Source organism: Hakea prostrata, chromosome 8 (assembly GCF_041222555.1).
Source record: "Hakea prostrata isolate BN-2017 chromosome 8, UWA_Hpros_2, whole genome shotgun sequence".
NCBI lineage: Eukaryota > Viridiplantae > Streptophyta > Magnoliopsida > Proteales > Proteaceae > Hakea > Hakea prostrata.
This window is the reverse complement of record NC_142607.1, coordinates 4,764,197-4,790,570: the sequence shown is the minus strand read 5'-3', so window position 1 is coordinate 4,790,570 and position 26,374 is coordinate 4,764,197. Positions and strand designations below refer to the sequence as shown.

At 35.5% G+C, this 26,374-nt stretch overlaps 1 long non-coding RNA gene and 1 pseudogene across 1 annotated transcript; both read left to right on the top strand.

The window, feature by feature from the left end:
* The first annotated feature begins 10,876 nt into the window (after positions 1 to 10,876).
* On the top strand, positions 10,877 to 15,201 carry LOC149006433 (uncharacterized). The gene is made up of 3 exons (XR_016175309.1): positions 10,877 to 11,305; positions 11,386 to 11,426; positions 13,272 to 15,201. It is a non-coding gene; the product is annotated as an uncharacterized LOC149006433 (long non-coding RNA).
* Positions 15,202 to 23,505: 8,304 nt separating this feature from the next.
* On the top strand, positions 23,506 to 24,781 carry LOC149006432 (ethylene-responsive transcription factor 4-like; annotated as a pseudogene).
* Positions 24,782 to 26,374: the final 1,593 nt, after the last annotated feature.

Sequence of the window (26,374 nt, the reverse complement as noted above, 5' to 3'; positions counted from 1 at the left end):
ATTCAATATAATAATTTAGACTATTTAGTCAAGTTTGTTCATCACTATTTTATTTAACTAATTTTTTTCTTCTAACCAGAAAAAAATTAAAACATAAATACTAATAATAATAATAATAATAATTTTTTAAAAAATGATACTACGGATAATGGAATTGTAGGTCACAAACTCGGATAGGGTTAAATCGGTTTCCCCTTCCATACATTGACTCAGACATTGATCTTAAAAACTCTAGAATCGGTTCGTCCTTGCTAGGGTGGAGTAAGGGTGTCAATCGGTACAGTTTCAGTAATTCGATACGGTACCAACTTTGAATACCAAAAACCATAATTTATTGTACCTAATTTACACAGTATGGTACGATATTGGTATTTGTAAAAACAGTTCGGTACAGTTTCGATATTAAATCGTTCGAGAAAATGGTTTAAACAAGATATATTAGGCGATACAATTTTAGTACGAACGAACCCATGTCACTTTTGTTATTAGTTCATTAAGATCCTAATGAAGTTGCAATCAAACAATCAATAGAATATAATATTAACAGAGACAAAACAAGTAAATCTAAGAAAATGAGTGAATGACAAAACGAAAAACTAAAACTAGGAATTAATGATAGGGATAAAGGTAAAATGTTTTAATTATAAAATTACATTTATATTCCTTAATTTGGTACAGTATCAATTCAAGACGTTTTCGATACATACAGATGGTATGAGTACCTAAAACCGAAATTGTACATAAGAAATTTGGTTTCAATACATACCGTACCAAATTTTGAATGGTGCGGATTTAAACAGCACGGTTCGATACGGTTAAACAATTTTGGTATACAATTGACACATTTAGGCTGGAGTATCTAATATGGTGGGGCTAGAGTTGGATGGACGTCGTGTATATTCTATTAAATCCTAGTCGCATAAGATAATGTTTCCGTTTGCATGAAGGAAAAACCAATTTATTTCATTTAAGTTGAAATTTAATGAAATGTTGTAGGTCTATCCAACATTGAGATCACAAGGCACCACCACGTCAAACGCATTAAGCTAATAATATGTAGAACTAGCCATTCTAACACAACTAGAATCTGTCTTTCCAGCTCAAATCAATGATTTTTTAATTTGTCGGTCTTGGTCAGTCCCCCAACTGAATTGAATTGAAATAAGTAAAGAATTATGGAAATGTTCTTCTAAATTAGACTTAATCAGAATGACCAGTCTCCAGTCTGATTTTAATTCTTCAAACCTTGTTCCTAATAATAGGGTTCAAAAACACCGAATTAGACGTTAGTCTTAAGAAGATTCAAACTCTTGAGCTCATATGATTTCAAATTATTTTCTCCTCTTCTTATTTTTATTTTTATAAATAATGTTAGGTCAAATAGATAACTATAAATTCCACCCCTACCTAATCATTATATGACTTAAACCAACTCAGCCAACACTTAACTACCCTTCTCCCCCACCTTTCCTTAACACAGCAAACAAAAGAAACAGATAAAAAGGAATCTAATAAAATTCCCTAATTAATTTATTTGATTTGATAATGATTTTGGAGTGGTTCAACTAAAAAAGCAGTTTGTTTAATTCTTTTAAAAGTCATTCCATTTCTTTGACATTACAAAATCATATTATGCATTCAATAATGACAGCTATCTTATATAATACACTTCTGGGTGACTTGAAAACTAAACCCCCACTCAAAAAACAATATCTGGCCAACGTTTTTATTTATATTATTTGATATTCAAAACCTTTGGTATTAAGAATAGACAGTTGAACAACAAAAACTTAAGATCAAATCCTATAATATATAATAAAATAAAGCATTGTTTTGATAAATAATTTAATAAAATCATCTCAAGCATTCCATGTTTCAATATTATAGTTTATCCCATCAAAGCTTTATATCATCATAACGATACCCCTTTCAAAACAAATAACACAAATTTCTGTTTTAATATATTAAAAGAAAAGGCAAGTTCTATCTCTGCTTTTAATATATAATTTGGAATTTTATGATGATTTTGTGAGATGTTATTTCTTATATTTCGAAATAGTTTATGCAATAAATTTTTAGTGGATACATATTTGAGCTGGATTTTGGGTCCATTACATATATATACTAGTAGGGTTTTTGATACATTATCTTTCTAGAAAACTCTAGAATCCTAAATACAATATTTTGAGGTGAAAAATCATTTGTTATAAAAAATATATTGAAGGAAATTAAAAATTACCAACTGATCCATTAGGAGTTGTAATTTGTAAGACACCGAAAATTTTGATTAGAATAAAAAGTCTGACCAAGCCTATAGGATGGGTGTTGCGAGACTTTTCTTAAGTCACAAGTCTTTATCATTTATTGAAGACTCATTTTTATAGTTGAAATTTATGTTCACGTGATTTCTATCTCATTTTTTTCCCAAGATGTCTAGGAAACCTAAGTATTACGTTAATCGTAATTTTTTTTTGTGCGCGCACCTTGATTACATCATCAGGGGGAGACATTGTTTGCAAGGATCGAACCCACAACCTCTTCATTAAGAAATATAGATCCCTACCACTCTAACTAATCCTGCATTGACAAAAAATCTCCAAGAAAGAAGAAAAAGAAAAAAAAAAACACATATGATCAAAGAGAAAAAAAAATCTTTCCACTACAAAAATAAGAAAATAAAACCCATTATGAGAAGCAACTAACAAAGAACATTCAAATTTAGCTAGCTAACTTCATATAAATGAAATGGAAATGGTCTTGGCCAAAAAACTAACATGTAAAATAGTTGTTTATATAGGTTGTGTTATGGTATGCATTCCATTATCACTCCAATAATGCACACCAAATACAACCTTAGTATAATCATAATTATTGTCATTGCCAGGCTAAAATATATTGTTAACTCAACTCTTTATTGGGTTTGTGCTTATTATTTTATGCAAGATTAGACTGTGTCTACCAGCTAATTAATAGTAGAATGGAATTGTATCGAAAATTAAATTAGGGCAAAAAAAATATGACTAATCTAGAAGATTTATCATGTTGAATTCAAATAACTATCATGAGTATTTTCAATTTAGCAAGTCTTCCTTTGAGAAGGAAATATTCCAATAAAGTAAAGATCATTTTAAAGAAAAGCAAGGGAGATAGGGAAACATGAGAGAAAGCTAATATAGCGAGCTTATGCAAGTCTTGCAAATCTTTTGAAATTACTGTATGATGTGTCATATTATTATTATTATTATTTGAATTAAGTTTCTTGATTTTTAGGAATTAAGAATTACAGACCGTTTGTTTGTGGGAATAAAATAAGATGGATAAAAATGCTATAAAAAAAATAAAAAATAAAAAACGGATGAAGAAATGGATTTCAAACTTTTGCTTCACTTGGTCTTAAACTTGTAACTGTTCAGCTTCTATCTTTCTTAAATCTCTTAAAATTTTGTAACCATTAACTCTTAAATCGATGTTATTGAATAAATGTTTTTTATTTTCAAACTTTTGAGTCTTTTTTCTTGATGGGTACTCACTGTGGCAGGCTTGCTTCATTCTAACTAACCCTTTCCTCAAGTATCCCTGTCATGAATATATTTGATCTGATGATTTGATTACAATGGAAAGAGTGTTTAAGAAGAGAGTAATGAGATATAGAAGCACACCATAAAGAAAATTCTTCTTCGTCGAAAACTAATTCTGAATTAAATAAATCACATCAGAAAACATAAGCTTTCATTTGGCTTGTCGGTGAGAAATTGGGTTTGTCCGACAATCTCATCATCTTCTTGCTGACTATCTCACTGGAGAAGATTAGAATCGGTAAAGATGCGACGACAGAGAAGGCGACGGAGGAGATGAGGAAAATAAGGAACAGGGTTTAGGGTTGTGAACCCTCACTGAGGAAGTTGTGAAAGTGACATTTCAAGATTAGTTTTGGTAATTTTGAGAAGTTTCTAAACTTTGCGAAGCTACATTCATTAGCCGTTGGATGAATATCTGGCGGGAACGTAAATCCCATTTTGGGTTACTGATTGCTACTTTCAGCATGAAAATTGAAGAACCAGAAAACCAGAGAGTAGGGAGTAAAAGTAACTGCAGAAAATTTCAAACTAAGAAAAATGTCAGAGTCAGTGACAGTGTCACAGTTCGCCAAGCTTTCCTACTGGTGGAGATGAACAGGCTCAGTTATTAATATTGATTCTCTGTTCCTCTTTCTGTTTTTCTGTAAACCGAAGTAGTGTTGAACTGTTGTGCTTGTGCCCACTTGAAGTCCGTGATGTTGTTTTGAGGGATCAAATACTGTGGAAGTTACTAAACTAAAGAGGAAACCATTTGGGTATTGAGAAGATTTTGAACAAGGTTTGGAGTTGCAGAGATGGGTGGAGATGGAACCAAAGAAATGCTGTACAGAATGTATTCAGAGATGCTCATCAATTCATGGCAAAAGGGACCCTTCTTCCATCGCCTGTTCTTTCTTCAAAGTGTTGATCGATGATCGCTTCTCAGAAGTGCTGGTACTCTCTCTCTCTCTTTCTCTAACCATTTTGCAGAACTAGTGTTGGCTTCTCTGTTTTTCAAGATTTTATTCTAGAAGTGGGATGGCTTTACTTTTAGAGTGTCTCCCCCTTGTTTTGTGTGCATGCTCTACATTGTTTCATTTTTCATTGTTCCTTTTCATTTCACTCGACTGCTTTGAAACCCTAAAAGTATTATAGGCACTGGGTCTGATGTCTAATATCAGGCGCTTGAGCTATTAATAAAAAACAACTCATCTGGTGCAGGGTTTTAATGAAGCACAATGCCCATAGACTAGGGAGTACCATTGCCCAATCGTAGCTCTGCTATGCTAGATTGAGTCCTAGTGGTTTTATACAATGAAGATGGTTATGTTCCTGTTGAAATGATTAAGGAACTCAAGGAGTTTCTGGATAATTGTCTCCGCTCATGATTTCTTTCAACCTCTCTTGTATGATAATGTGTTTGCAATAGATTGCCTATGTTTCACTTGTAATCATGCAAATTGCGGTATTTTAGCATTGCAAATTGTTGCACAAGAACATTGTTGTTGATAAGAAAATACCCCTCTCAATTAAGATTGTATTACAACATTAGAAGTGTTCCTTTTCTTGATGCCAGACTCATTCTTAACACAATCTTCACAGTTCATACCCCCTAAATTTGCCCACAATGCATGCTCTACGCTTGGTAAAACAACTCATCTGGAAGACTCAACTGGACAGTGCTGGAGGGTCAGATTATCTACTGTCAATGGGTCTTTGGCTTTTCAACGAGGGTGGGATCAATTTGCTTCAGATCATTTTCTGAGACTTGGACAGTTTTTAGTATTCAGATACGTTATTGAATCACATTTCATGGTTCAAATATACGACGAAAGTGGCTGTGAGAAATTAAATTTTTCTCAGAAGATGAATTGTGGAGGTGGCAGAAAAAAAGCTGATCCTAAGCTTTACTCAACTCATTTGCCTTCAGATTGTAGAAACTCTGTTTCCATAGAGGAACCTTCTATGACGATTTATAGAGATTCTAAGCAGGATCCAAACTCAACATTTCCTTTTGCATATAATAATCGAACAATTGATAGTGCTGTCAAAGATGCTCAAAAGACAGAGTTGACTTCAAAAAATGTTTCTCTTCGTGATAGCATCCAAGAAAGGCCTAAATTTCAGCCGGCAGCAGACTCTACAGAAATTCCATACTACATGATTGATAGAAATAACAAAACTGAACAAGGAGAAACAAGGACCTCCCTTTTTGACCTTTCAAATTGTGAATTGTTTAGAGTCCAATCTGGGGCTGGTCAAATAGAGGAAGTATCAGTAGCCATTAAGGAAGAAGATTCTCACCATTATGACAGGTTCCCAAAAGGACCTCAAGCCTCAGTTGGAGAAGGCACTTTATGTGAGGATCTTGTTGCTGTTGAGCAAGCACTGGGACGAGCTTCTTTTGATGTATCTGACTTGGCAATGACCAAGATAAACATTAATGCCAAAAATGTACACAAAGTGCCACTGAATATCAAAGAGCAGTCCTGTTGCCATCATAGCTCTTTGCAACCCCAAATTCCATCTCTGAAGCTTGCTGAAAGGGAGAAGGAGAAGAAGCCTGATAGGTATGATACTGTCTTTGCACTTCACGCAAGACAAAACTTCATTGACGCAGGTTAGTATATGCATCAGCAGTCTGTTCTTCACCTTTTCTACTTCTATCACCATTTTTGTGGCTGCTGTTGTATCTTCATGATGATTGCCTTGACTGATTCCTATGTGGGGAGTTGTTGGACTTGTAGGAGACAAATCAGCACTAAAACCCAAAAAGGAAGAAACTTCCCTTGTTGGAAGCAGGGGAAGTGTTCTGAAGATTATGACTAAAATGTCTGGGTTATCTGATGCTCCAGTTGTCTTGGAAGGGCAAAAAGGTGAATTTCTTTATTGAATATTTTATCTTAGGCTTTTTAATAGAGATGCTGTCATTTCAATGTGTTCATGTTTAGATTTTGTGGAAATTGATTACCCTAAACAAGGTTTCCACTCATAATTCACCCAAAATAAAAGGATTCCTCCCATCTCATTTGGGAATACTCGCCATTGATGATCAGAGAAATGGATGAAGGGTGTAAGAAAGGTAATAAAGAAGTTAGGGTTGTCAATGGGTCAGACTCAACCTGGTTTGGACCTGATCTAAGTTGAAACTTTAAGAGAGCTTCCATATCTGATTTTTGTTCCAATAACTCAATGGCCAATGCTTGTGAGACAACTGTAATCCAATGAGAATTGCATAGAAGATTTATATCTGTATCTTATTTTTCAGTAAAAACTTGAATGTTGTCATATAAAAGTTTACAAGAATAAAAAAAAAAAACAAAAATGATTGAAGTTGTGCACAGCCTAGCTTAGGACCTTCTTCCTCCCACCATCCCCCACCCCAAATTACTTTCAAAATATTGGTATTCTTGTCGGATTTGGATCAAAATCAGAGGCGATTTTTTTATTTGTTGTTTTTGCTGTTAATTCTTTTCTAAATTTCATCTTCCAAATAAATTGCTACTTGTGTGCAGATTTATTTTGCCCTATCATTTTTGTTTGATTTGATTTAGGTAACCTGTGCAGTTTTGGTTTCAATTGTAACTTCATGATATATTGGTGTGTGTATGACAGGGGAGAAGTCACCGACACTCTTCCTACCTATTAAATAAAAAGCAAGAATCAGGCAAGAGAAAAGGTTGGGAAAAAAATAAAGGAAAAGTGGGTCAAGAAAAAATGTAAAAGAAAACAAGGAGAAAAGGAAAAAAGGTGTTAAAGAGTATTAACATTTTACCCCATCCTTGACTTGTACCCAAAGAAGAAGAATCCCCTGGACAAAGTCAGGTTTGGGGTTTTCATTTTATAATAATTCGTGTCCAAACAATTAAAATGAATTTATCTAATGCAATGTTGCCGCCTAAGATGATTGAAGAAAAGTTTGAGCAGAAGGCTAATCTTAGTTTGAAAGAAAAAAATAAAGCTTACAAACCAGTGAAAATAGAACCAATGGATTCAGATGATGTATCTGCACCCAATTTGATCAATTCTTGCTACTCGGTGGAAGCAGTTACACAGTATTTTCTTGTATGTATTTCATTTCAACTGCTTGAGTTTGTGTGTATCTGTTTTAAACCAAATTGTTTTCATCAGACTCTTGAAACCTCTTCTCTTTGCCCTTGGTCAAACCAACCACAACCTTGTGTGATGAAGTCTTCATTTTTTTTCTTTTCATTTTCTTGTCCTTCTGTTTCAGATTGCTTCTCTTCCCTATCATACCATTTTTATACAGGCATGTCCTTGATCAACTAGATGGTGGTGGCTGACAAAATAGAGTTGGAAGTGGGTGGGGACAGGGTTGGGACTTCAGTAGTCAGTTGGAGCTTGGAGATGGCAGAGCACTTGTTTTAGGGTCTATCTCTGCAATCTCCTGAAAAGAATGGGGTAGAGTGGAGAGAATCTGGAGAAGAAAGATGGGGGAAATGATTATTTTTGAACGAAGGTAAGGTGGGAGAGGGACCGGGGATTGAAAGGAGATATAAAGCCCCTATTTTAGGAGCTGTAATTGAAGGAAACAGAGGGACTTTTAAGCCCCTATTTTAGTATCTGTCTTCTTGGGGGTGGGGATTCTACTCTTAGATGATAATTCTTAGTCTTGCATGTTTCACAACAAATGGTGACTAGTCCAGGGAGAATTGAGATTAGATGTTCAAAGCTATTTGATTAAACTGACTTTGCATTCATAAGATCTCTTATTTTGGATATATTGATTGGTGGGTTCTAACCATTTGCATGCATGTTACCAAATACTATACAATGTGATCATTTTTGCTACACTAAACATTCATGCAGGAGTTGCCAACAGTCTCAGTTTTATCGGACAGAAAGTTGAAAAGGGAAAAGAAAATAGTTCGTCTTCGTGACCCAGCCAGGAGAGTGTGGTTAGTCCGCTATGAAGAAAAAGATGGGTTCAGAGGCTTAACCAGGGGTTGGAGTGCTTTAGCCAAGGCAAATAACATTCAACCAGGAGATTTGTGCATCTTTGGAGTTGAAAATCAATCAGATGGCCTGCTCTGGGTTAATATTGATAGGAAGTAAGATAATCAAAGCCCACCTTCTCCTCTCCCCCTCCCCCCCTTCTCTCTTCCCATAACTCCTACAAGTCCTGTTTCTATGATAGGATATACAAGTAATGCTTAGACTCTTTTTTGTATCAATTCTTATTTTCTATTATGCCTATTTAAAAGAATTGAATACACGAATTCATGGTTTGATGACTTTTGTTGAGAATAAATTATGAAACGAAAAATAAGTTTGGCATGTCAAAATGAAAAATTACTAGAAAATAATAATAATAATTGATTAAAAAAATCCTATTAATCAAAATATTAACGATTAATTAATTATAACAATTGATCCGAAATTATTCTTTGATGGGTTCCAGGTCCTCTCTCTCCCTATCTCTTCACACACTCAGACTAAAATCAGTACCTAGTGAGTCTATGAGTTAAAAGGTGAAGAATGAAGTGGTTCTCTCACTGTTGATGGTAAGTATGTATAATGAATGATATTAGTGCTTTGTAACTAATGGTAAAAATAAAAGGGAAGTTGAAAAAGAAATAAAGACTTGAGAAACTGAGTAGTGTTGTTTTTATGTTGGGCAAACAATTTTGGCCAAATGCTCTACATTGGATTTTCGTTTGCGCTAGCGGGGATAACGTGCGTGCATGTCCAATACTGACACATGTCTTGTTGGTTCTAGCAAATTTGGTTTATTTTGGGAAAAAACAAAAGCGATTCAGATTCGGATTTTTATTTGCCACACCAGTTGGAGCCTACAGTGAGCCATTAGAATTTCACCATGTATACATAAATAAATCAAATAGTTGTGAGAGGCAGTGCAAGGGTAAGAGTATATATATAATTATGAAATTTTATTTTTGCATTCAAAGGTTTAGTATTATAGAGTTACAAGGGTTTGATGAGAATTTGAGAAATTTGGGATGGAGACTCCATTTTGTAAATTCAAAAGACGTGTAAAAACAAAATCTCATAATTATGTATATATTTTTATTTTCTTTTGCAACTACAATTTTTTTTGTAGACGTGGAAAAATCTAATGTAGCTGGTTCCAGCCGCTGAAGCAAATAAAAATCTTTCAGCAAATTAAGTTTATTTTTTAAAATTTAATAAAATTTTCTAATTTAAAATTATACATCTTTAACTTAGTAAATTTACAAAAGAAGGATAAAGTATGGGAAAAATAAAAAACGATTCAAATTCCTATTTTTTTTTGCAAGTGCGACTAAAACGTGTTGCATGCTGTTAGTATTTTGCTACACATACAAAAAGAAATCTAACACTTGTGAGAGAGTGTAGGAAAATATAAGTAAATATGAGATTTTTTTTCTTGTCAATGCAAGGTTGGTTGAGTGGTAACATCCATATTTCTAAGTGGAGAGGGTATGGGTTTAACCATTACGGACGACAAAGCTCCCTCTCTGCCGGACTCAATTTCTCATTGGAGAGGGTATGGGTTTGACCATTACGGACGACAAAGCTCCCTCTCTGCCGGACTCAATTCCCAATTTTTTCTCCATCAGTTGGGATTGTAAATTTCTCAATTGGGGACTCATTTTGTAAATTTATCATAATTACGTATATACTCGTCATTTTGTAAATTTATCATAATTATGTCATTTTGAAATTTATCATAATTACGTATATACTCGTAATCTAATCCCCAATTTATTTCTACAGGCGCCTTTGTACCAAAAAAACCCTAGCATAGCTATTTTGATGTCGTATTCTCTTAGCGATCTGAAAATGACTCGGCAAATTGACTCCCTTTAGGCTATTTTTGGTATCAATTATCATTCTCTATTATGCTTATTTAAAAGAAATAAGTACAAGAATCTATTATTGGCCAATGATGAAGAATGGTTTGGTGAATTTTGTCAAAAATAAATTATGGGATGAAAAATAAGTTTGGAATATCAAAATAAAAAATTATTAGAAAATGATAGTGAACAAGTGAAAAAAGAAAAGAAAAAAAAAAGAATTTTATAAAAAAATGTATATTGACTATTTTACTTTCATCTTAATTATAAAATTTTAAGTAAACATTTGCATAAATAAAGAGAATGAAGTTCTCACAATTTAAATTTTTTATTATTTTAAATAAAAATAAAACTATAATAAATGTCAAACAATTTAAAATAATAAAAAATTCTCATAAGAATGAGAATTGATTAAAAAAGAGCCCTAAAATCTTAACTCATCGGTCAGCCAATACGGAAAATCGAACAGAAACGCCATTTTAACCCTGTAAAGGATTAAAGAAGATTAAAGGTAGTGGAAACCTCAATATAGGCTAACAATTGAGAGGAAGGAACGAAAAGGGGAAGAATATCTGCCGATCTTATTTCGAACTTTTCTTTTTGGAAGCGATAAAGGAAAAATAAAGCTAGGCCAAGACCTGTTTGGTTGAACCCGAATCAGTTACCAGGAGAATTCAATTCGCTTTTTTGCAGAATAGATGAACCTCTTCAAATTTCATTGAGTCTCGTGCTTTTTGTTGAATTCCCCACTGGATTAAATTAGGGATCTCAATAAGGTTAACGGGTTGGTAACGATTTTATAATCCTTTTCTGGTAGAAGCAGGTCACGATTATTTAATCACTAGCCAAGAAAATTCGCTCTGGAATCTGGAGGAGGAGAATTTAATTACTTCGCTTTCGCTTGCAGAAATGAAGCGCGTTAATTAAAAGGTAAGCACGTTCAACGTCATCAGTTTTCCTGCGATTTCATATCTGAAGCATTAGCTTTCATTTGTTTGAATTACTTACAGGAGGAAGAAAATGGATCCGGATTCAACTCCAGACATGTTGAGTACGTACTCTTCCAGATGTTATTCTGAATTAAAATATTCTTTCAAGTTTATCAATTAGGGATACCTGGTGAGGACTAGTACTGTTCTATCAACTAATTGGAGATGGAAATTAATGGATTTCGGTTCCAAGCATCATATTCGATGACTGTGGATACTGGGACGGGTTCATGGATCTTTAATTTCCTTGTGAATGTTAATGTCAATAGTACTGTTCTCCTAGTTCACAGAGGCCTAGGAGACTTGGAGACCTCATACATGTTAGATTGAGAAACTTGAATCATATTTTGTTGATATATGCTGTTAGGGAATGGTGGATGTGGTGGTGCCCTCTCTAAATTCGATGATCGAAGTAGAATCTCCAGATGTTTCTCCAAAGCAATCTGGCAAACCATGTCATTACTGTTACATTGGTTATAACTGTACGTCCAGTGAAGCTACCAGCTTTCAATTCTTGGGTCCCTTTAGTCCATATTGAGAGTGGAATGGAATTATCATTTTGAGACGGGTAGAGAAAATGATACAAAGTAGGAAATATTACAACACAAACCCTATGTCGTAGATTTGTTTTTTGCCCCATTGGTGAATTAATCTATGTTGTAGTTGGAGACATGGATTTTATCTCTCTGATATTTGAAGTTTTGAACTACTTGTTTATTTTTGAAATTAGTAGCTTTTATATTGGGGTGGGGGATAATTATCTTAAGTGATAATTTGCCTCTTTACTATAGTTTAATTAATAAAAGGGTCCTATTCTTTATTCTTTATAAAATTACTATTGTCCCCTTTAGTTCTAAGTTCTAAGGGTGTTAGGAGGCTATATTCATTTAGAAAAAAACCATAATGAAAGACCAATATTATTATTATTATTTTTTTATTTTTGTGATGATGGGAATTCGAAGTGTTAAAAGGGAACGCAACAGATGGTTAATGAACATCATTGAGATGGAAATTTCAAAAAAGAGGCCGGTTTTGATTTAATTTATAAATTTGAGTAGGTACAAGTGTAAAATAAAGAATGGATGTAAAGATTTCGGATGATAAAACCAAAATGGGTTTCGATCAATGAAACTGCAGAGGAACTGGTTTCACGCAACACATTGCAAAATCAGACCTAGCCTCCTACTTTGGTGTTCAAAGGTTTCTTTAGTCACCTAAAAGGCCTGTGATTATGAAGAGTTAATCACTGCTGATGAAACATTGAAATGTTTTATTTCTTCGTGTCCTGAACTGGAAAACAATATGACATTGGCAGTCAGCAATCCAAAACTTACTTAATTACTTAGATATCGATGGAAGCTTCAATGTTCTATCTCTCAAAGATTTAAAACATTTAGTCTGTGCTTGTTTTAATTTCCTGGTGCCAATTGAAAATCTTCAATTTGCCAACAATCTTGCCTATGTTTATACTAGGTATATATATTCTTTACATTTTCTTGACAGGCCATTTTCTGCAGGTAATATGACCTTATGATTTTCATATATATATGCTCATCTTTTGCTTATATGTTTAATTCTGCTTGCATCTATTATTATACAGTCCCCTTGCTGTTATTAATGTGTCGAGCAGGCTTCCTTTCCCTTATGATCATTTGAAGAACCATCATCTTCATGCATGTTTTATGGAAAGGATCTGAAAGAGATTTTAGGTGCTACGTGTTTACCTAATAGCTCCTCTGGTTTGGAAGAGCGTCTGATCATTTTATTCTTCGTGTTCTCTGCTCTCATTAACTTATTCAATCCTTCAGCTCTTTGGTCATTAGAAATCTGCACTATTTCCATGCATGGAGCTTGCAAGAAGCAAACAAAAATCAGTTTTGAGTCCTTCGCTTTTTGTGTTGCCACAGGGTTCAGACTTCTGAGATCTTATGCTTGCTGGATTGAGTGACTGGAATTGTTTTCTGCTTCTGCTTCTGATTCTGATTCTTATTCAATTAATGTGTTCAGAGTCCCTCCAGAATCTATTGATTTATGTAGAATTTTCTTTATGTATTTTAAACCCTTATGGGATCTGTAGCCACCATTAGCAATGTCTGTGAGGAAAAGACTACTTTGAGAGACTTTTGAGCTTTCCCAGGGGCTTCACATAGCCTTCATAATGGCTCCATAGATGAGGTGATGGCAGCGGCAGGCAAGAAGGGAAAAGAAGCAACATGGATAGATATGAAAATAGTCCCCAGACCCAAAGTAGCAAAGAAGTTTACTATGTACGTAGATGATCATCAGTAATAGGTAGCTTTAGTCCTATTATGGTGTCTCATGTTAGATCTTCTAAAAGAACTAAAACAATCTCTCTGACATGACCTACTGAAGGAAGAGTAAGCCATTACATCCAGTATTCAGTTCTGTCTGTCTCTGCTACTTTTAAGGGTTCTTTCCCTTTTTCTTCTTGATATCATGAAGAGTGGCATTCGATAAATAGTTGCTTGAAGAAGCACAACATTGGGGAAGCACAACAAATTAATGAACAGAGAGACCAGAGGTTTTAGAAGTTTTTGGAGTTCTTTATATGATCATTCATATTTTAGATTCTAATGTGACTGCTGGTGTACTGTAAACAAGAGAAAGTTTCTGTTCTATTGTGTTTTAAAACTGTGAATTAGTTTAGGGGCATATTAGTAACTTATATGCATTTAAGTGAGGGCATTTATGTCTTTTTACCTGTTTTTGTGGAGGTTCTATCTTTTTTGGTTTGTGGTTGTTGTCATTAGGTGTATTCACAATTGTTCTTCCTCTCTCTCTCTCTCTCTCTCTCTCTCTCTCTCTCTCTCTCTCTCTCTCGTGTGCTGCAACTCTCTTTTCTTATGCTAGAGCTTGTGATATCTTGTAGGTTTTGCTCTCTTTTGTTGGGGCTTTTGAGTTGTGAAGGTTCCTGAAAGCTTAGGGTTTGTAATCCTTATAAAAGAATGTTGTCTTGTGCAAGTTTGAGGGTGTACTTGTTCATTCTTTATAGTGGAAGACTAGAGGTGTTACATCTGCCTTAGATGTAGGATCGCAAGATCTAAACCAAGTAAAATCTTTGTTTTCATTATGTGCGATTTATTTCTATGTTCTATCCCACGGATCTGAGTTGTGTGATCAATCAAGAGGGAAGAGCGGGGGTTTCTTTCTACATCTGGTATCATAGCTCACGATTTGGTGCTCGTTTCTCTCAGGCTGTATCATATAGATATAATTGACCCATGCCCACCAAAAAATTAGATAGGCCAGATTATGTCAGGCCCATATCAGATGGTTTTGTCTTTATAAGAAGTTAGATTTTTGGACAAATTTAATCAAGAACTGTTCCACTTGTATGAGATTTGCTACTTGAATTCATGGTAGAAGAAGCTACCCAAGTCAATTCATGTATTTCTTTTCTTTTTTTTTCTCTTTTAATTTGAAAGGCAAATTCCATTTAGACGGCTATAAGGTCAAGGTACTTATGTAAGTTTATGTGAAAAAGATCATTGATTGATAATAACTTACACCGTTGCATGATACTTCCCTTTTGGTAAGAATACTTTCTAATACCACTTGAAATCCTTGAAATTTTTAGTCAGGTGATTTGATTGAAAAAAAAAAAATAGTTACAAATATATTAACAAAAAAATTCAATCATCGTTATATCAAGTGATTTGTATCTTCACGAATATAATTTAGAGATATTAAATCAAGTTGGACCATAGTCGCAAATTTGAATTAGTAGAAATGATAAAGAAATAAAAACTTGCTTCTCATTCTTTCTTTCTGTTTTTTTGGGTAATGCAAATTGGTCTTCCTTGTGCAGTTCAAAAGCCAGTACTAAAAGAAAAAAAAAAAGGCTTCATTTGTTTATTATTTACTTGGAACCCAGAAGAAAAAGTAGTTTACATTCTAAGTCTAGAGGAGTTGGTGTTGTTTGTAAGACCTTAAGGGTTCTATTATTGGAGTTGGTGTTGTTTGTAAGACCTTAAGGGTTCTATTATCTCTACTTTATATTCGAGAAGCATTAGGAATTAGGTTTGGTCTTATTCAAGTAGTTGAAAGCATAAATTTCACAAGCTAATTGGTGGACATCAACAGTAAGAACATCACAACTATTGTGTTGGGTCCTATTATCTTCCATGTGTGTAAACTCATGTTGTCATCTGAGTCTTGTTTGGTTTATTGGATTTCAAGATCTGCTGACTTTGTTACAGCTTCCTCAAGCAAGATCGCCTGGTCGATTGTTCTCCTAATTGTGTGACCTTGTATTAGTCCCTGACCTTGTATTAGTCCCTAGGTCACACAATTTTATAAGTGTGATGTCAATGTTTGGGATAAAACTCAATTTGTATTAAATCAATGATAAAATAGTATGTTACAATGTGATGTCATGTTTTATGCTTGTCTATCTTCCCTATCTTTTCGTTTACTTTCTTCTTCAAGAATTGAAGCAGCGACATCATCAAATACCAGATAATCAGAGATGATATTACTGGTTAAATTGATGATGACTGAGTCATATGAATCTGGAAGACTTTGGAGTAGAATTTCAGCACGTTCCTGTGGTGAAACATTATGTCCTAACGTTGAAAGTTGAGAACATAACGAAATCAGAGTATGTAAGTGCTTTGTAACTGATGTAGATTCTGATATCCGTCGGTTTACAACTTTCTCTTCAAGAAGATTTTGTTGTGAAGTGATTTAGTTTCATACAATTTGATGAGATGATCCCAAACCTCCTTAACAGTTTTCTTCTCTTTTATGGCCGCTAAAATATCATCTGATAATGCTAGATGCAAATCAGAAAGAGCGATAGCATCTATTCTGTTCCACTTTTCGTTGTCTGTGAACTCCGCCGGCCGAACACTGATGGCTTCCAGGTAGTTATCTTTTATCAATAATGCCTTCATCTTCATTTTCCATAATGAGAATTTCGTGCCGTCAAACTTGCCGATGTCGATTTTTGAATTTCGTGCCGTCAAACTTGCCGATGTCGATTTTTGAATTTCGTGCCGTCAAACTTGCCGATGTCGATTTTTGAATTTCGTGCCGTCAAACTTGCCGATGTCGATTTTTGAATTTCGTGCCGTCAAACTTGCTGATGTCGATTTTTGCTACCATTGCTTCTATCACTTATGAAACTTGTCTTCTCAGGTTATCTCCAACTGGTATATGGTTGAACCAAAATGCACCAGGAAAATTTACAGGAAAGACTGGAGGGACACAAGCGGTCCGCTTCCTAGACATGCATTTAATCACCCAATGCACCTTTCTAGAATACCTGAAAAGAAACCAAGTGAAATTGCGATTTCTGCAGCACCTCCGTAGGGTGAAAAACAATATCTTACTTATTTTTCTTGATGTGAAGGATCCATCGAAGTGATAATTACAGATCATACTATAAGTAGATACTCACACCTTAAACCAAACAAACAAACCCCTAAGGAATTTTCCTTTTCTGACGTGGAAGATCAGACTATGCTGCAACCACAAAGCATACTTCGGAAAAACCTCGCTCTGATACCACTGTCAGGTTATGAAAAACCCACCGAATAGAACAATCAACAAATAAAATAAAAGAAAGACACAATAATGTATTGGCAAGAGAGAAACTCTACTATAAATAAAGAAATATCCAAGAGAGAAGATATTTGGGATGATTAAAGAAGAAGGAAGATGCATTCTTTTATAGCCTCCTCCTCTCCACATATTCCCACATCAGTCGATGTGGGACTAATATTACAACAGGGGGCGGGGTGATGATAAAAGTAAAGCATTTAGAAGAGTAGAAGGTCTTCAAGCCTGAAGAAATCCTCAGCTATCTACTGAAAGAGCTCAAGAAAATTGTAAAATCCCATTTGGACGAAAATATTAAAAGGGCTGTTTTGAGCGTTTCTAGTTTACATGGAGACAATTATAGAAAGATCATCCACAAAGCAATGATGGACGCTGGATTTGAGGATAATTGGGTGGTTAGCGATTGGCTTTCCATAGCTGTAGCTTACAAATTTAGAACAGTTGGTGCAAAGGTGACGAAAATATTAAAAGGGTTGTTTTGAGCGTTTCTAGTTTACATGGAGACAGTTACAGAAAGATCATCCGCAAAGCAATGACGGACGCTGGATTTGAGGATATTTGGGTGGTTAGCGATTGGCTTTCCGTAGCTGTAGCTTACAAATTTAGAACAGTTGGTGCAAAGAGAGAAGTAACCTTATTCAGCATTGGGCGTACATATTTGGATATTTCCAGGGTACGAATACACGGAGATTTTTTGGAAGAGAGTCGGTTGCTGCCTTGAAACTCGGTGGTGACGACTTCACCGACGTTCTCGTCCGACACATGATTAGAGAGTTCTCCAGACGCCGCGGAATATCACAAATGATGCCAAGGGGATGAGGAATCCCCGAGTGCGCTGTGAGAGAGCAAAGCTGAAGTTGTTTGAGGATGAGGTCACAACGATACACTTTTTCAAGCAAGAAATAGAGGTTACGAGGGCACAATTTGAACATTTGAGCGAAGAGTTGATTACAAGATGTAAAGATGCACTCACGGGATGCCTCCCTAGAGATTATGAGGGAAAACTTGTAATAGTGGGAGATTGCGCCAAAATCCCCAAACTCCGGGCGTTTTTAGAGGCTAGAGCCGGGCGTGCAGGTGGTTTCTTGCATTTGGAAGGATGAAACACAGTAGCCACTGTGGCTATTGTTGGGTTTTGTGGGCTTAACTAACACTGGTCTCTTTATCTGGGTCCATATTCATTCAGGGGTATTACTGACCTTTACTATTGTGGGAATGGTTAAAGGTTAGGGTTTTATATTATAAATAACCTCTTGGTTCCCCGTAATTGTCATACGCAATATTTGGGTTTGAGATTATTTCCACAAACACTCAAACGAAGGATTCTAAAAAGTGAAAGGCTACGGAAGATTATAGGAAAGAAAAAGGGGATCTACAACAAGAACGCACAGGTATTTATTTCTACGCTTCCGTGATTATATTCATAACTGTGATTTAATTATTATAGGAACTATATAAATCCTGGAGGATCCAACAATTGGTATCAGATGAAGGATTCCAAAAAGTGAAAGGCTACGGAAGATTCTAGGAAAGAAAAAGGGGATCTACAACAAGAACGCACAGGTATTTATTTCTACGCTTTCGTGATTATATTCATAACTGTGATTTAATTATTATAGGAACTATATAAATCCTGGGGGATCCAACAATTGGTATCAAAACCATTTTTCTATAATAATTTAATGTTATGAATTATTGATTTTTACTGTGTAATTAGCTGAGTGAAAGCCAGATATCCTAACCAATTGGAGGATCTAAGGTTTAATTGAAATCTAGATCGATTTATTATTGGATCATTGGATCCAATGGGAAGTCTATTGAGTTGATTTATTATTGGAGGATCCGAATTTAATTGAAACCCTAAATCAACTATTGATTTGATTTATTATTGGAATGTACATGGGAGGAGATTTGTTAATCCATGGAAGTTTTTTTAATTTATTTAATTTTGTTTTTAATTATATGTTTATTGGATCTTTCTTAAAATTTTATAATTTGAATGTTGAGATCCTCTTGTGGGTGTTTATGGGTTCAAGAAAACGGATTTTTTTTTTCTTCCGTCGAGACGGTTCTTGTCCTAAACGTATAATGTTCTTTCGGATTCTCGGCTAATCTTTTCTCTCCCCATGGCTAAAGTGCTGAAAGTGAGGAACATAAGACTTTTTTGTGACTATAAGTTTCTTTCCCTTAATTCCAATTCTTCATTCAGATTTGCGTGCAATTACAGAGGCATGTTTTCTACTTGATGTATTCTTTTTTGTTGTTCCACTTTTGAAAAGATTTGTTTGACTACAGAGCTTGTAGTTGATGTTACCATCCCTATAGAGTAAAATCGCAAAGTTCTTGTTTTGATTTTGGGAAGGTTGTGTTTTCCAATTTTTGATATTTATGGTTTAGCATTTTACGGTGTGGTGCACCTATCTAATTCTCTGACAAGTAAGTTATTCCCCACCTAGAAACTTTTTCTCCGCTGGTGATCACTTCAGGAATCTGTGGTATAAAGGGATCATTTGTTTTGGTGGAGTCTCCTAACTTTTGAATTTGAGCTTTAAATTGCAGTTTGTACGAGTTAATTGGCTGGATAATCTTTTCCATTAATAACAGTTGATGGAATTTTGGATTATGGGTTTTGGGAAGGAGATTTGTTGTTTGAATTATGAGCCTAGTTTTCTGCTTTGCTTGAAGATATGAACTGTTGTGTTTGTTTAGTTTTAGTATACTTTTTAATGGAATCATGAAGTAACATGGTGTTTGTGAAATTTAAAAGTAATCGCAAGCGCACGGTATCGTGTAGCTAACGGGTTGATCTCAAGGAGATATGCCACTTAGAATTCAACTTCTTAATAATAATGCGAGAGTGAAATTATTCAATTTTTTGTTAACTAATTAACTAAACTATCCTAATCTATACATCTAATGCAATCAAATTGAAACGAAAAATAAATTAAACACAATCAAAGCATAAATAAAAGACAAGAAAAAAATGCGATGAATAAAAATAAAAGAAAAAGGGAAGTGTTCCGAGTGTCAGCTCTGGATTGAGGGAAGGGGAGTATAATAATAATGACTTTGACCGTGGACCCTTTGCCGTAGCTTATTGTCCACCGATCGGGGGAATGGATATTAAAAGAAAAAAAAATAGTGCAGAAAGTAAAATGGAAACCTTAACCAAAGAGAAGCACGACTATATGCATCTCTGATTAAGGATCTAGGGGATTGGAGAACAATAAATAAATGCTGAAAGTAAATTGCATAAAGTAAAATGGAAACCTTAACCAAAGAGAGGCACGACTGTAGGCATCTCTGATTAAGGATCCAGGGGATGGGAGAACAATAAAAGAATGCTGAAAGTAAATCCTAAATTAAGAATATGGAGGGGTAGATAGAAGCGGGAATGGAAGGAGGAGAGAAGATTAATAAAGAAGGTTACTTACTTGCGAATTGAACAAACGATTCGAATCTCAACCAACCCTAACAACCAAATCTAGATCTAGAATGATCTAAATCTGCAATTGCTAGACCCAGAGAAAAACGAATCTAAAAACTTGAAACTTGAACTTGAATTGCATTACATAAAAAAATTATACCTAAACATTCAATCTAGAAATTAAAATCTCACAAATGCAAGCAAAGAAAACTAAATAAAGCCTAAATAAACTAAAGAGAGAAGAAAGAATGTTTCTACTAAGCTCTAGAACACGTTCTCCTTTGATGGAGTATGCTCTCCTTTTATAGAGTTTACATGAGATATGAAGCACGGCTGAATTTGAATAAAACTCAGGGTTTCTATCTGACTCAGCCAAGACGTACTAATTGTGCCGACTTAGAGAGATCAGATGCATAATTCAACCGTTGGATTTGAAGTTTAAGTAGTCATGAAGCTCTCCTCCAAAAATCAGCACGATCGGACATCAGATGACCGTTCGGTGAAGGGTTTGATCGAAACTAGACAAAGGCATTCAAAAACGGAATTTTTCCTCTTTTTTCTTTCTGAATATAATTCTTTTTCCTCTTTTTCTTTCTTTAATTAAATTCAAGATAGTAAATAAGATATTGAGGTATGCAAGGACTCTTTTCCATTTGGACTCTCTCAATAATATCTCTGTAGATTTGATTTAAAATCTCAGCCGTAGATCAAATTTGCCTTCTTATCTCTTCAATATTCCGGAGTTGGCAAATTTGATCTCTTCTAAAGTTTTGATGGATTCTCTGTAAGAAGACCTACTGGGCTGCTTCTGCCGCATTTCCTCCTGCAAGTCTATCTTGTGTTTTCTGGGAAGCTAGAGACTAGAGGTAGAAGAAAAAGAAGAAGAATCAAAAGCAAAGACAAAACTGAAAATGGCGGGTGAAAAAGATTGCTTTTTGGGGAGCTTTCTGTTTCTGAGAGAATTCTTGGTTGGGGAAGGTTTAGGGAAAGTTTGAAGAGACTTCTTAAAAGGAGAGAGAGAGAGAAGGGTTGCTTAGGATTGAAACTTTCTCCCCACTTAAGGAAAGAAAGGGATCCCTTTCTTTTCTTTCTTTCTTGAGTTCTTCCTTTGATTATTTGTTCCATTAATTTATATAATTCTCATCTTCCTCTCTTGCTACTCATTAGGTACTTAGATATTCTGTGTGGAACCGTAATCTTGACACTCTGAACTTGAAATTATTTATATGATACTGTATTCCATCTTAGTGAATGGATAGATTGAAATTATTCATATAATACTGTATTCCATCTTAGTAAATGGACAGAAATTCTGTTTTATAAGCTTTCATCATTATTTTTGGTAAACTTATAAGCTTTAATTATTAATTGGGATAATTAGTGTTGTTCCCTGTAGTTTGATTTTATTACTAATAAAACTCTATTTTTTACAAAATTACTGTTGCCCCCCTTCCTCATCGTTAAGTTTGAATTGGGATTATAGTTATTTTTTTCTCTATAGTTAATTAAGAATATTACTGTAACTTGATAAAAGGATAAATAAATAAAGACATAAGTATAAGGGTATTTCAGAATTTTTCAGAAATTATAAAGATGGTACATCATTAGTAAATTAACGGAAAGGACAGTATACTCATTTTAGAGTTTGATTTGATCCACTTTTTCTTGGAATCTGTGTGCCTCGCTGAAAGGGCAGTATACTGACTCTATCTACTCCATCATCATCTCTTCCTTCCGATGGCGACCGCAAGAGTTGGTGAGTGGGTCCAGTAACAAGAATCGTTTTGACTTTTTCCTCCAAATTATTACTGCTCACACACGATCTTAATCGACTACAGGTCCTCGTCGTGTGGGCCCTTCGTGTCGCTCTGAGTGCAAGTTTTGAATTTTCGCTCATCCAAATACTAATGTATCTTTTGATATTTCCTAGTTAACTCTACCCAAATCCAAACACGATAAGACAGATTAAAAACATTTGATAATGTCGGTAAATGGGCCGGACTCGGTGACACGGGCCCATTATCTTTTTATTATCACAGATCTTTTTACATTCTTAAGACCGTGACCGTGTCTGGAGGATTGATAGCCTCTTTTCCCCACCTAAAAGCTGGGAAACAGTCAAAACTTTGATATAAGAAATTAATACATGAATTATTAAGTAAAAGCACACCATAATAACCAATTAGATTCTTAAAAATTACTTAAACTAATTCAAATTATTATTGGTTTTAATCATTCTTGTCAGTTGCACTTCATGCACTTGGCATAAGAATGAAGCTTTTCGGTTCCATCCCGTGATTAAACTAATCATTTTTTTTCACCCCCAAAAAAGAAAAAGAAAAAAAAGAGGGCCACCATGTAATGGGCCTCCACCCCTAGCCCATTTTGGTCAGCAGACATTGGGCTTTTATCGCTTTCACAGGCTTTCAAGCTCACTATGTAATGGGCCTCTGCCCATAGACACTGGGCTGTGATTAAGTGGTGGATTAGTCCAAAATCAAATCTCTGCAGCTGCTGATGCTGATCCATCGGCCAAGAATACTGTATAAATAAATCCATTTGAAACAACAGATATTAGAGAAGGAAAAAAAATAATAAAGATGTTCCCGTAGAAGGCATGCTATATATGGATAGTCTACCGAGTTCAACTTTGGTGCTGAGTAATTAATATTTATTTATAAATTTATATTTAAATTTTATTTATTTATTTATTATTATTATTTTTTTTTTTTGAATGAGATTCATCCAGGCCAACTTGCTCGCACCATGACTACATCCTCAAGGCGTTTTTTTTATATAATTAATATAGGCGGGACTTTGCTCCTAGTCCTTCAAGGATTCGTATATAGAAGCATTGGTATTTGCCAATTGAACCAGCCATCTGGGTGATAAAAATATTTTATTTAAAAATACACCCCCGCAGTTTGATTCGGATTTTTATTTGCAGCGGCTGAGGGTCAGGATCTTGCCATGTGATCACAATACAATTCAACGGTTGAGATTCAAACTTTTGGGGTGTACGTGTAAATGAAACTTTTTATTTTTACATTTAAGATTTAACATTTTATAAATTTACAAAACAAGTCCTTGAATCTATCCAATCCCAATTTCCCAGAGTCGAACCGAAAAAGATGGCTCCTTCTGATAAGTCTAACGGGATTAAAGGCGCTGCCGGTGGTGTTGCAGGTAGCGGAAAGGGGTGCATTTTAGGAGTGTGAGGAAGAGACCATGGGGTTTTTATGCATCAGAGATCAGGGATCTTGGCAAGAAGAATCATGTTTGGCTGGGAACCTTCGATACGGCGAAAGAAGCCGCAAGAACTTACGACACTGCCACCAGAGATAGTTTCGGGGATCTAAGGCAAATACTAACTTTCCTTTACCTTCCGAGAGTAACAATGACAACAACAACCAAAGTCCCTGCCAGAGCAGCACCGTAAAGTCTTCCTGTCGGGAAGGATTTTCTCCGGCACCTATCGTTCCTCCATCTCCCTTGGACCTCGATCTACTATACCGAGATGGCGCTGGCGTTGCTGCTGGGTACCCTATGAGATTTCCGATTCATGTCCTTTCTCATCCGCAGTTGCAGCAGAGTGTTGCCGCCCCCGCTGGAGTGTCGCCACCCGCTCATCAGCTTTTCTTTTCTGATATGGGCATGAACCATCATCGTTTGAGGTTTGACCCAGCTGCTGCTGCTAGTTTCCAGGGTGCTTTTTTTGCTTGCGGTGGTGCTGGTGGTGGGTCCAAAGTGATTCCGACTTGCCCTCGATCGTCGATCTCAGCCACCATTCAGAGACTCCACGTGGGAGATTCCATTTTGACCTCAACCTTCCCCCTACGCCGGAAATTGCTTGATAAATTTGGGCGTCGATGTTTTAGATGTGCCAAAAATATTTTTAGTTCTCGCTCCTATGAAAACAAAGAGCGGAAGCGTTTGTAAATGTTTTTCTTTCCCCGGAATACCAAGCTGTTTTTTTCAACCGAGAAATCATAAGTTGCTCCACGTTGTTGTCTAGTATGGCCATGGTCACTGTTAATCCTTAAATTTTTTTTTGCTGCCATGTATTATTTTGATAATTTCTCCTGAAATGTTTGGTGTTTTCTAGGGTTACTTTTATTTCTTGTTAATGATCGTTAGTCGTTGGTGAAGCTTAGTCCGCCGGAAACGTTGATCGGTTTGAGTGGTGTGGCTCTTGAAGCATGGCGATATGTAGATGAGCAGGTACGAAAAAAATTATTTTAGTTGTTAGACCACTAGTGATCAATTTTAGTAAACTACAGCGGCACCGACGGCGAGACCACTCATATCCACGCGAGAGGAAATGGGGGTTTGGATCGGTAGATCAAAGGACTTGTTTTGTAAATTTATAAAAAGTTAAATCTTGAATGTAAAAATAAAAAGTCTTATTTACACGTACACCCCCACAAGTTTGATTCTCTACTGTTGAATTATATTGTGATGACATGGCACGATCCTGACCCTCAGCAGCAGCTGCTGGCTGCTGCTGCAAATAAAAATCCAGACGTCTTTAGCGAATGCTTTCATTACAAAATTTACTCCACTCTTCCGTTTTGCCAGGACGAGATTTCGTTTCTTCTGATTCATGCCCACCCACTGCTGATTTCACCTGTAATAGTGTAATGTAATGAAGACGAGATGATGATGCATGGACATGCTTCTAATGAAAAGTATCTTGTATCCACAGACGTTTCCATCCCTGCCAAGGCTCAAATTTAAGATCCATTTTTACCTTCCACGCTTCAAGAAGCTTCAATTGAGCATATACGGCCATCTGATTACCTTCAGAGACTCCACAATTGAGCATGTACAAGATCGATTTGACCCCAGAAACATGAGATGCACAGAGCGAGTTACAGATGAAAGAGAAACAGAACAAGAAAAAAAAAATGAGAGATGGGTTTTGGTTCTCATGATTGAGAGATCTGATACAGAGAAAAGAAGATTGTTGCAGCGTATGGGAAAAACAAGATTATTTTTTTCCTCAAAACACAAGCTTTTCTACTCGCTTTTCCTATCGCCGGAGTCGGAGGAAGAAGGGTTGAAGAGAGGGACCATGGGACGGACATGAAAGGAGGGGAAATTTTACTAATTTTTCAACTGAGGTATTTTGATATCTACAATCACAGCAGTGAGGGGCGGAACGAAAAGAATTGATGTGGACAGCAAGTAATTTTTAACTAGGCAGCATGATAAAAAAAAAAAACCAAAAAATGTTCCTGTAGAAAACATGAAAATATGACATATGGACAGTCTGCCAGTGTGGACGCATGGATTTTGGTATTCTCCTTTACAAATGAAATCAGTTATTGCTTTTGCTGGTTTTGTGATTCCAATGTTTTAAAAGATATTCCTAGGGACCAATCATTCATTTCTTTTCCTGTTACAGCTCTTTCCCAATTGCATCGCCCTATGATATGATGTTTGGAAAAAAATTAGAGCTTGGAAGGAAGGACCACCACATGAACTAGGATTTCAACTCCTACAATAAAGTAGCATTCGAACCTAAAGTGTCACACACTCTTTTGCTTCTTTTTTTCTCGTGTGTGGTAAACAGACAGTCTTTTGCTTTAAGAGATATGAAGATGCTATTTTGGATTCAGTTCCAACTCCTCCAGAGAGCAAAGATACACACACTTCTGGAAAAAGAAGAGGTGGAGAAAGCAGATTATTATGACAACAATGATAGTGATGATAACAAGTTCACACCTGCAAGCACCAATACCAAAAAGAATCATCTCTACTCCCCATCACATTGATTGAACGATCAGAAATTAGCCCATAATTTTTTTTGATTCAAGTGAACTATCTTAAGCAGATCAAGAGCAAATTAATGGTATTGAAAGCATAAACCATTAGTATTCAATATCTGGAGTGTGAAAATAAATACTAAAAAAAGAAGATAAAGATAAAGGCCGTAAAGCAGACAAGGAATCCCTTATAATAATCAAAAGCAAAGGGAGATAAAGTGAAATTAGCTTA